Genomic DNA, 13,022 nt, shown 5'->3' on the forward strand with positions numbered 1-13,022 from the left:
TTCAATCAGTACAGAAGCAGGACAATTAAAACATGCAAACACGTTTCTCTACATCATAATGGCTGCTGAGTTAAAATGAACGACAACAAAAAGTTCATCCTGACGGCAAGAATTCAATGCAAGAATTCAGACTTTAATAATAGCTATAACAATCATTATTGGGGGTGATGGTTGTTGGAGAATAGCAAGAGGTAGGCTCATGCTGTTAAGTGTACTGCACGTGTTAAGTGTATTATTTATACATGCACGTAAATTGTTGCGTCCAACATTGTTGAAATTTACAGCTGTACTTCGGTTTCTTTGCGGGGACACCGCCTTCACCTGCCATGTCTATCGTATCGGCTCACTTTCAGGTTAAACTTTCCGCGACTGCGCAACTGGGTTATAGGTTGCCAGGTTGAGGTGACAAACGGGTTGAAATTGTATATGGTTTGTGGATTGTGTGAATATAATGCATTTAATACAAGATCTGGCAACTGCTCAACATTAGACAAACATATTGGTCCGATTATTCATAAAGGAGTTTGGGCCATGCAAATTACGCGAGTTTCCCGGGAGAAATAACAAACCGGGAGGGGTCCGGGAGATAGGGCTAAAAAAAAAAAATGGGAGAAACCCGGGAAAAACGGGAGTGTTGACAGGTATGATATAAAGTGACAGGATGAAGAAAAGGTGTGTTAGGGCTGCAAAATGATTTGGAAAAAAAATTTGATTTAAAATGTGATTTAAAAACTCCAGGTTTTGCTGTTCTTTGTTTGCAGGGCTGCAAACGTCTTATTAAATATATGAAACAATAAGAAATGTTCCTGCTGTAATATTTCACTGTAAAAAAAAAAAGAGAAAGTGAACCATGATTTTTCAGATGAAATGCGATAAACTGCTGTGGTTGTTAGTAGGGCTGCACAATTATTATTATTACTATTAAAAATATTAAACAAAATAAGAAATGTTACTATTGTAACATTTCACTGTAAAATAAAAAAAGAGAATTTAAGATTTTATTTTACAGTACAAGTGTAATCAATACTATTATTTATTAGGGCTGTAATCTCCCAGTCGATTATTGGTCGATACGTTCTGGCTCGACCAAAATTCTGATTGGTCGATTTTTTGCGGCGTTCATTTCATCAGGTGGAAAGCACTAATTGCTAATGGGGGTGTTTTCCGAGCACCCCTGTTTCACAGGTAACAGTTTGTCTTCAGAACACCCCCCTTGCTTTCACTTCTTTTGAATTAGCCCAACCCACTGGAGAAGAGAGACAGATTGAAGAAAGTAAGCTACTAGAAGGTTTGCTGAATATTATTTATTTAATTGTGAGAGCGTTTAATTCAGTCAGTCCTCTTCTACCATGTCAAGTTAATAGTTAATATTAACGTTTAATAGTTTAAGTTAATAGTCTATTCGTGTCTCAGCTGAGCTCCTATGTTCAGTCTGAAATGGCTGAAATGATAGTATGTCTGTCAGTTATTATAATACATGTGACAAAAACAATTGTCTAAATTATGTTGCATATGCATATTCCTCAAAAGTTCTTGTGATGATATCACTAGTACTATTTTCGGAAATCATAGGCTCTGATATTGTGCAGATGCACGTGATGCAACGCTGCCAGAGCCGACAGACTCGTGTGTCAGACTCATTTCAGTGCAAAATAATTAGGTCAAAAACTATTTAATATACTGCAAATAGTCCACTAGTTTTTTATGTTTATTTATAATTAATTTAGGCGGACAACAAGGCTACCAAGTACTGCGCACAGTGCACAGCTAATTCATTTAACATTTTTTTTTTCCTAACGTCATTTTTAGTCGAAAATTTCAGGACTTCAGTCTACCAAGATTTTCTTTGGTTGATTACAGCCCTATTATTTATGGCTGTCTAAGTTTCAGTTGAGCGTTTATTTTTCTGCAAAAACCACAGGGAGCACTTAAAGCACTTAAAAGCTTCACTTTTGTTGACAACAGCTGGTTTATAATCGCTTCTCATTACAAGTTTGAGAAGATGGCCTGCGCGTGTTGCACGTGACTCAATCTCAGAGACGAGTCCGTGTGGAGCAGCATTTACAGCGAACCTCGACTCAAATGTGAAAAACAAACGTCCTTTAGAATTAGTGCTTAATACACCCGTGCATCTCTCTCTGTCTCCATCTCTCCAGAGTTTCCTCCCACTCTCTTTCACGATGTGAATTACAGCGCAGCCCTTCTGTGTTCCTCTCCTTGGTAACTGCACAGACACCGAGAGACGCTTTAGTTTCCAGCGCAATCACATAAAGGCCTCGGACGTGTTCAGATATAGACGCCTCTTCACGCAGAATTCTGAATAAACACTGGGATTTGAGCACAAATTAAAAGTCATCCGAGAATAAAAGAGCGCTAGTTCTCCTGCATGTTGTCTTTCTCTTCCTGTTGAGAAAGGAAATACAATGACACCCCTCACAGAGAACAGACAATGATTGGAAAATGGAAACCACTCCTGCCTCTGTAACCAAAACACTCTCCTTATCTTGGACTTCTGATAATATCCTGTGACTTTCAACACCAAACTTTCCATGAAAATCCAACCGATTTGTTCCAGTATTTCCCAGAGTACACAGCCAACAGCGATTGGTTTTTCCGTTGTGCTTTTGATTGATTTTAGGCATTAGTTGCAGACAAATGCAGTGACCCTTTAGGACCGAACAAAGCTTTTATCCCTAAATGAAACACAGTACAATAAGAATCTGTCCAGACACAATTGTTGTCCCGTCATCCTTCCGATAAATATAAAGGCTGTGACACACCAAGCCGAAGTAAAATGAATGTTTTTGAAAACGACACTTTTCGTCTACAAACCACAAAAACATTTTGTGAAATCGGTGATGCCATGCACATGCATATTACGTGTTCGGTCTACAGGCACGCGCGAGTGCTCAACCAAAACAACACTGGCGGACTGCAGGACTGTGTTTGTTCTGCTCAGGAGACAGAGTTTATTGAAGGTGCAGTGTGTAAGATTGACAGCTAGCAGTTGAAATTAGGGCTGCACGATTAATCGAAATGAAACCGAACACGGTTTGGCAAAGGCTGCGATTATTTTATGTGCAGCTTGTCAGTGAAGTACGGCTCTGTGACCAGCAGTAAATGCTGCTCCATCTGAAAGCCAGAGATTGAAACGCTTTGATTGATTTTTAAAGCTACACTGTGTGATATTTTCCCCCATCTAGCGGTGAAATTGTATATGACTACCCAGTGAATATTAGTTTCTTTTCCTTTCAATTTCGAGGGCGTTTTAACTCCTACGGTGGCCGTATTATTCCAAGATTAACATGGCTTCCAGTTCGAATTCGTCCAATTGCGCCTTTAAAACTATCACCTGTGATCCGTCGCAGCACAGATTTATGTTACAAGGTAAACAATACTTTTTCACCATTAACGCGAGGAAAAGTAACGCAAGTTATACTAGAGGTCGTTCTGGCGTTATGCACAACCATGCTATGGTTAGACAAGCAACTATAAAACTTCGAATTTACACAAATAGGCTGGATTACCTGCCGAGAAGAAAGCAGGCAACTTCGGTGTCCGTTTCAAAATCTTTGCTCCTCATGAGCTCTTTCCATCTGGGAAAAGTTACTCCAGTATTGACTTTGGTCTTGCTGATCTGCCTGTCGCGTTGACGTTTTAATTCTCTCTTTCGCTTCCTTGGTGACTCTGCTACATGTCCTCGAAAATAGGCGTGATCCTCCATCAGCAATCTTTCAAATCTGCCGGCAGTCGCGAGTAATCTCCCCCTCGCATTCGTCTCTGTGTCACTGAGTGTAAAGCGCGAAAGGCGAAGCTTGAATTTACAGGTATGTCCCTCTTTGGCTAATGTAGTTTCAAGATGGAGGGGCAACATGGCGACCGGCATTCGAACCCCTCACCCGTATGTACTTTCAATGGCAGATTATAAACTTACGAGAATACTTTATTACTTGAAAGAAGTAATTATACATTAATGAGCACATATATTTTTGAAAGAACTAAGTGTTTTTTGCTAAGAATAAAAAAAAAAAAGATGTCTTTTGTTGGACAAGAGGTTCATAAATACTTATGTTTGGAAAGATGTTTGACGCGTGTTGCTTTTTCAAACTGACGTTATAAGCGACTCAAACTCTCAGTGCTTTCAGATGGAGCAGCGTTTACTCCTGATCACAGAGCTCATTAAATAATGCGATATTCGATACGATAATGCTTCAAGTGTGTAAAATAAACTTAAATTATCTTTAAAATATATTTAAAATGATATAACCAACATACGTGTTTCACATTCTTTTTGTGACAAGAAAACATCCCTAAACTTCTGAAAGTGAACATCAGTGTTTTACTGTAGTATCAGAAGTGTTATTTTAACATCAGTGTAAACCACGGGGTTCAGGAAACTGAATAATCAAATGTAAAAATAAAACACTGCTTAGTTTTCACTGTATGAATTAAATACTGATTCTTATTAAAGCTACAAAAGTTATTCAGCCAAGAGCAGCGAGTGATTTTCTCTTTGTCTTTTGTTCATGACCACAGTTATTGCAAGCCGTTGCGATATGCATATCGCGAATACATTTGCGATATAATTTCAATATATTGTGCAGCCCTACTCAACATATACGTTTGTGATTGCCAACAATGATCAACGCTTAAAACAAGTTTTCTTCACCGGGCGCTTACACAGATTCACACGAAAGCGTTTGAAAGCAGGCGTATATCAGCTGACCTCTAATATATCCACTGATGATGGACGGAGACGCCTGCTTTCAAGCGCTCCCGATCTCTACACTCCTGGATAAATGTTATTATCCTCTATTATCTGGTCAAATCTGACTTTCCACACAAGAAACTATAGCCTAGGTGCTCGGATCAGTGTTTTTGGGGCCGATCACAGATTACCAGAAGCAGTATTGTAAAAGAAATTTTCTCTGCACACTGAAAAATGGTCTCGCGTCATCTGATAGGCCTTTATAGAGACCACCAAACTAACTACTGTATATAAAGCTACTATCGGCCAATATCGATTGACACCCGATCACGTGGAGCACCCTTAGAAAAAACATGCATACAACACTTCCTAAAACCTGAATCACACGGTTATTTTAATAAAAAATTTTCTTTATTAAAGGTTAAAATGTCATATTTTTTGGGGGATATTTAACATTTTGTGCATGCACTGTTACATATGTGCAACTTCCACCGTGAGTTTGTTATGCAGATTAGAATCTCGTCAAATGTAAACAAGCCTGTTTCTTTCCAATACCTGGATCATTTCACATGTTGATAGTAAATGGATCGGTTAAAAGAATAGTTTCTGTTAGAATATTCTTTTGCCTGGAAATGTGCCATAATATGCATTTTTCCGAGCTCATTTAACAGCAAAATGATCATCATATCACACAGAAGTGATGTTTCTAGCTCAGAGATGTATATTATAGCGTTATGTTAAGCTTGCGTATGGTTTTAAGAGCACAGAGATGTGTAGGCATGAATGTAGTCGCTATGGGAACAAAACACATTTCCATGGAAACCTGTAGGATTATGTAATAGTATACGGTCACTCCTGTCCTGTCTTCTGCCCACTCACTGAAACACTTTGCACAGCTCACTCCTGGATGCTTTGGATGATTTACAGTTCTATTATCTTTGAGTCTTTACGGCCTATCAGCACCCCGTGGTCATTTCATCATTCGGTTTCCCCTCTGGCTACATTTTAAGATTGCACTCTGGAAACATCTGGAAAGTTTCATTACCGAGTCAACAACATTGAAATCATTGAATTTGTCTGAACAAATTCCATGGAGGAGAAAACTTGAAAGTCCTGTAAAACCATTGTAAATGAGGCAGATCTCGCTGCATGAATTTCCTGCAGTAATAATGGCGTCTTGACAGTTTCTAAATGGCAGTCAAATCCATTTCAGCCCACCAGCCGGCTCAAATGAAGGCCAAAACCCATCCGAACGGGCCAAAACCCAGCTCCAGATTCCCTGGCCGACGTTAAACCGGACAGCAGGCGATCAGAGAGAGTCTGTCGTGACTCAAAGCAGCCAAACAAACCAAGCGATCAGCTTATAAATGCATGAAAACACTGGAACACCTGCCGAGTTGGAGGAAGTGTGTGTCTTTCATATGAAGAGAGAAAGACAGCATGAGAGAGACAGAAAACATTCAAGTCGTGAGGTTCTCAGAGGTCTGAACTACACAATAAAATCTCGTAGTTGCAGAAGGCACTGTTTAAGATTGCAGGTTAAATCCCTCATGATTTAGTGCCCGCCAGATTCACATTATTAGAGCATATTAAAAATAAAATGCAGGCCAGCAACTACCGCACTACCATAGTTTAACCGGCACGGCTTGGGTCCATCCGGACCGAGGGACATAATTGTGCCGTTTTCCCGTTTCTACAGATTAAAGTGCAAAACAACAGAGCGGTTCACACCACAAGCGCTCGGGGTTGTTTATGCTAATGATCTTTCAGAGCTATATCTATAATATTTTTTTCTAGAGCCAAAAATAAAAGTGCTTAATTCAAGCCCGAAGCGTTTTCTCCCGATAAAAAAGCACCACATTAAGAGCTGCAGACGACACGGTTGTTTTAACAACAGTAGCAGAAACACGGTGAGCAGCAAAATAGATACCTTCGCTAAAACGAGAATGCAGGTAATACAATTATTTGTATCCGTCATACAGAAGACTGTTTGACTAAACCAGGTTTGAGATGAGTTAACGTGTGACGTTTTTCCCCCATACATTTAGCATTCGGCTATTTATTAGCATATAAAGTACCCTGGTAATCCAGAGTTCTCGCGAGAGCACAAGTTGAATTTGCTCAGCGAGTTCCTCTGGTGTCGAGTAATGATGCTCATTAAATATGCCCCTCGATCTGAGCTGCACCAATCACATCGGGTTATCTGATATAGGCGGGCCAGAGGCGAGATGACGACAGCGCTTTGACGTTAAAGTCATTAGTAAACATTGCAAGATGCCTATGGATGAACACCAGTTGTTTGAAACGGCTTTGGCCGCTACAATGAACGAGTTAGACTTGGCTTTTTATCTAAAACAGGAACAGAAGACGCCGCTCGAATCCTTCCTTTGCAAGAAGGACGTTTTTGCTGTTTTGCCGACCGGATACCGCAAGAGTCTAATCTACCAGTTAGCTCGCTGGTAGCTAAGCGTATGGGGCTTGTTGTGATTGGTCGTAGTGTTATCCAATTGCGTGCAGTGAGATTTTCAAACGCATGCTTGGTGCCGCCCTTCGAGCTGGCCGATTCTCATTAGTCGACTCATCTTTTAGATTTAGGTCTGGATTTCCAGGCTACATATAAAGAGCATTTCATGATAAACAATGTTAGAATTTGGACAATTATTTAGAGATAGCAACGGCAACTCAGCAACATCTGATCTAATCTTTTTATAAATATCAAATATTTACTTTTTTTGGTTAAAAAATTCTTAGACATCATTGTTTTGGCTCTCTAGGCCCAAGATTATTTTCTTTTTTTCTTTTAACAAAGTACTACGACTGCCTCGATGGAAATGTATAACTGTTCCAGAAAAGCATTGCCCGGACCTCCGCTGGCAGGGAAATATAGTGAACTGACCTTTACTTTAATTGAATACCCCTGGTTTAAAGTGTCACGAAACCCCCGTTTATCACTGGTCGTTCACACCTCAGATTTGGAAAAAGACTCAAGAAATGGGCGTGTAAACAAACAAGCACACAATAAAACACCAAAATTAAAAATCAAACATCACTCAACGGATCAAATCTAGGATCTGATAGACCTTCTGTGACTTCGTTAAAGTGTTGAATCTTTCTTTAAACTGCATGAATTTGCGTCTTATCACCGACTCATGAGGAACTTCCTTATTGACCTAGTTTCCAGAAGAGAAGTGTGTGTGAATTATCTCACCCGTAACACTTCACAGATGTGAGGGAGGGTGTGGATCAGTGATCATGTGACTGCGTGTGTGTGTGTGTGTGTGTGTGTGTGTGTGGGATTGAGTTGCTGGCTGAGGGTTTATGTGGGTGTGATCATAATGTTTGGAGAGTGACGTTACGTAGATTCAAAACGTGAAGATTTCCAGTTCTACAGTCAGTTATTTGCTTGGTCAATGTCTTTGTGGGTTTTGGTTTATTTTGCTGTTGTAGGCTGTAAGAAGAACCTTAGCAGCAAAATAATTGAACACCTAAAAATGCTCATCAGCCAATCAGAATCAAGCATTCAACAGCCCCGTAGTATAAGCAAAACTACCACCTACAAGCCACACTTCAATGCTTAAATGCTTAGGCCTATTCTTTATATTATTCACCAGCCAAAACTCTTCAGATTGGAGCCAATTAAGGGAAAATGTGCTATTAGGATTATATGATTGTTACCTTCCTACTTCCTAAATAAATAGACCTGAAATAGGGATGCACCGATATGAACATTTTGTCAGATACCGATAATTCTTTATATTTGAAAGCCAATAACCGTTGTATTTTTATATAATTTTTGAGAGCCTGATTACAAAAACGTCTCACCATCAAAATCCATGTCCCAAGTACCCAATTATGATGATGTTCTCGTTATAATTGTATGTAGCCGATATGACAGACTTGAGCTGCACATTCCAATCATATTTCAAGCAATTCAAAACCATCATGGTGAACAGTGCGCATCTGAAGCGTCTCAGCTGAAGGAAATTATCTATTATTTATCAACTTTAATATATCGGCAGGGCTCGCAAAATCGCTAGCCCGACGTCCCGGGGGCCGGGGCTAATGTGTTTTCTCGAGTCAGGCTACCAAAATGCATAACCGGCCTGCCCGACGGGCTAACTGAAATAGTGTTCACTTCAGTCTTGTTTTCAGATTCAGCGCGTTCTTCATCTTTAATCCGCAGCGGCGCCGAGCAGAGCGCACGTCAGAAACAGAGGACAGGGTGTGTGTGTGTGTGTGTGTGTGTGTGTGTGTTCATCTGAGCCTCATTGGTCTGTCACTGCTCGTCAATGTCAGAACACTTGAGATGACCAATCAAATCAAAGTAGGCGGGATTTATGTTCACAGAGCGACAGACGCTTCAGTTTACGGTCAAGTGCGAGATGAGATGTAAGTAGCTAAACTAAACATACTTGACAGTTTTTTTAGGTCATAAATGTAAAACTAATGACAAAAATAATCAGGCAAACGAATATACTTTTGTCTAATTTCGCCATTTTGAACTGAAAATAGGCCTATGTAACGTTACGCATAATTTAATAATTAGTTTAGTCATTGTGAGGGGACAATAAACATTAACAAAGCCGTTTTCATCATGTTAGGCACAAGATTAATAATGAATGTGTACATGTTGAGAATTAATATAATACAATTTGTAGCCTTCAGTAAATTAAAAAACTTCAGCTTTACGTGTACAAATAAGGTCACATGAGACACAGACATCTTCTAACCGTATACATACTGGGAACTATATTCTCAGAGGGCGAAGCACTGCTACTTTAACATCAAAAATGAACATTGAGCGATACCGAAATGGTGGCCGATACATTGTGCATCCCTAACATGAAAAGAGTTTAATATTTTTATCATATACAGTGCAGTGTGTGTGTGTGTGTGTGTGTGTGTGTGTGTGTGTGTGTGTGTGTGTGTGTGTGTGTGTGTGTGTGTGTGTGTGTGTGTGTGTGTGTGTATATATATATATATATAAACTAAAGAGAGCTGGGAATTACCCTAACTTGCCCTGAAATGTTATCTGAAATCTGTACATTAACAAAGTTTGCCTGAAAACTGTAACCACACACCAGCTGTTAAACATCTCAAACAAATCACTTGGTGTGTGTGTGTGTGTTTGAGGAATGCCATGGCACTGGTCGTCTGCATTATTCCTGGCACACGGTGGGTCTAAATGTGTCCGTGGGCCAGTAGATCTGAATACTGCACATGAACTACATGCCTCACATTCACCAAACACTGAGAGATGGACCCCTACAAACAATATTCCTTAAGCGATGCAAATATTTCAAATAACACCACTGGACTGCTAAAATAAAATACAGCTTTATACCTGATAAAATATTCTAAACACATTGAAAATCCCCCAAATAGTGCTGAATTATCAATCATAAACATATGGACTCTGTTCCAGTAACTAGTGAGATGCCTTGCTGTCTACTTACATCCTTCACACTCCACATATTGACAATATAGGCTATTATACTTGTATTTATCTGCTTATAAGGAATACTTATTTTGCTATTGAATGAATTATAAGTATTTTGATCATCAACATTTCTCTTTGTCCACCATGGATGGATTTCACAGTTTGTCACAATGCATTATGGGATTTTTTTCTCTCTCAAGTATGCAATTCTGCCTGATAATTTGGCCCCCAAAAAAGCAGCATAATCACTCTGCAAACATTTCAAATAGCCTTTGTGTCGGGATTGTGCTTTAAAATGCTGCCCATGGAGGTTTAGGCTTTGGAAGAGCGCCGTGTTTTACAGCAGATGTAGTTTTTATACTGTGCAAAACAAACGCTCAGCAAACAGCTGCACACGCTACACAAACAGCTGCACACGCTACACAAACTGTTTCCTGTTTAAAGCAACAAGCATTACACATATGAAAATTTGAGCAACCAAAAGGGAGGAGAGAGGAAGAGGGGAAAAAGTTAAACAACGTGAGATGAAAATGAGAAACACATTTCCGTCCCTCTAGAGGGTCACGGGCGAGAGAACGAGCGTCTCAATCTCGGGTTTCACCATCGCACTGTTTTTGAAAAAGCTGATAAAAACGGACCACTTCAACACTAAACTCCTGATTGAATGAGCCACGTTCAAAACCATTGTAATATGTAAACACTCACACCTGTGAGCGCCCATTCTACATTAAAGTGCCCAAATTATTCTATTTTTAAGGTTCCTAATTTTGTCTCCTACAACAGGTTTATCATGCATACAAGGCCATATTGATAAAACACTTTCATTTCACATAAAATTTCGTTTCAATTTTAATTTTGCACATCACCTCATATCTCGTACTCTGAAACGATTTCTTTGAAGATTCAGTTTCTCTAAACCCCGCCTCTCTGAGAGCCGTTCTGCTCTGATTGGTCAGACGGCCCAGTGTGCTGTGATTGGTCAGAAACTAAACACTCATTATCATATCTGACTCTCAGTTAATGATATACACAGTGACACGAACAGTAACGATGGCGTGGGTTTTACTGTATCAATCCCAAAGTGGATTTGCTTTGTCAGCAGAAAACAGCGGCTCTGTTCAGCCAATGAAAACCATAGGCTTGCATTATGCAAATTTGTTACAAACATACTTAGATTTGGAATGAGTTAGACTGGAATTACTGACTCGTTTCGGCAGTTTAGAATCGATTCTTTCTTTTAGAAGACAATAACTATATTTGCCGTGCACTATTATTATCTTTAAAACTTTGCAGACCTTTTACAGTCACAAACAGCTTTATAACACACTGCATGAAAGGTAATACTCAAAAGAGCATAATATCATCATTAATTGGCAGAACAATTCTTTTGATCATGATCAATAGTAACTTTATTGGCCTTATGTATCATATTGATATTGCCACGGTTGTATTCAAGCAATAAGCTACTAGAAAGATCTGCAATGCCCTTATGCTACAAATCAGCAGACAGACGCTTCAGTCTCTCTTTCTCTGACTGACAGACTGTCAGAAACACCAGTGACACAAACATGAGCCCGATCTGTGACCAGCACAAATACACACACATCCCACAACACACAAGACGCCTTATGATAATAATAATTCGTGATTAACCCATGATAAACTGATATATCAGCCAGACACGGTCTGGATGGCCACTTAGTGTCCCTTCCGAGTTGAAAGTGCACATTTTAATTTCACAAAGGAATAAAAAATAAAACAAAACGTATGGCATGAATTTTGCATATTAATATTGTAGATAAACATAACCAATATCACTTTAAAACCAAGGAAAATCAGATGCGTTATCGACATTCTGTCTAATGTCAAATACGTGCAACAGGGATTACCACATTTTGCAGAACACACAATATTTCCAACTTTAAAAGTGACAAAGACTTTTAAGTATTTTCATTTGTGCGCGTGCAGAGTTGCAGTGGCCCTGTCCGGTGCACGCGCGCGACTACGCTCTCCTCTTTCTACAACATAATACACGTTACCGAGAGTCCCGATTGTGGCAGAAAACGCTCACGTGACCTCTAAATCAAAAGAAATATCGGAACATATACGACAAACGAGTTCGTCCTGCAGAAAGCGAGCGTTAACGCCACTAGCTCGCTCGCTAACGCTGAGGCCGCGCGACTAAAACCCTGGTGAGAATAATCCAGAGTGAAAGGAAAGTAGAAAACAAACTTACGCGATTTTTGGGTTTAAATGTGCGGCTGGAATCCACAGCGACTCGGGGACGGGCGGGGAGCTTGATGTTTGTCTCCGTTAGTGGGATTGTGTCCACTGTTTCTTTCTGCAACCGTTTGTTTCTGTCGGTGCGCGTCTCACAGACTGGGGCGCGGCGCTGTGGACTCGCGGAGGAGAAGAGGCTTCTGATTGGTCAGCGTCACACGACGTTCCGCCCACAACTCAAAACAGAGCCAGAGCCTTTGAAGTGAGCCGCCCACATACATGATGGGCGGGGCCTGTCCGTCCATTAAAAACAGTGAGCTCGGCGTGTGTAATGATCTGTTGTTTTGTGAGAGACTACTGGGTGGGGTATGTGTAGCCTAGGCTATATGTTTTCCAGTAAATTAGTGTTTTTTTTTTAAACTAAGCATCAGAATCAGAATCAGAATCAGAAAGAGCTTTATTGCCAAGTGTGCTTGCACCCACAAGGAATTTTTCTTGGTACTGAAGCTTCCAGTGCACATATACAAATACAAATACAACAAGAAACATAGTAATACAAATTCTAAGAATAAAATATATAAAAAAATAATAAAATAGTATAAAAAGTAAAAAAAAGGGGTCACAGTTGGGTTTAGTCTGAATAAACATTTACAG

At 39.8% G+C, this 13,022-nt stretch overlaps 1 protein-coding gene across 9 annotated transcripts in view; it reads right to left on the reverse strand.

Annotated features, from left to right (window-relative positions):
• Window positions 1-12,543, reverse strand: part of add1 (adducin 1 (alpha)) — a 47,147-nt gene extending 34,604 nt beyond the window's left edge. For all 9 annotated transcript variants that reach the window (XM_082142132.1, XM_082142130.1, XM_082142135.1 and 6 more), the window contains exon 1: window positions 12,385-12,543. The gene's annotated coding sequence lies outside the window, so the exon portion shown is untranslated. The remainder of the gene's footprint in view (window positions 1-12,384) is intronic.
• Window positions 12,544-13,022: the final 479 nt, after the last annotated feature.

This window comes from Leuciscus leuciscus (assembly GCF_965113295.1).
Source record: "Leuciscus leuciscus genome assembly, chromosome: 16".
NCBI classification, from domain to species: Eukaryota; Metazoa; Chordata; class Actinopteri; order Cypriniformes; family Leuciscidae; genus Leuciscus; species Leuciscus leuciscus.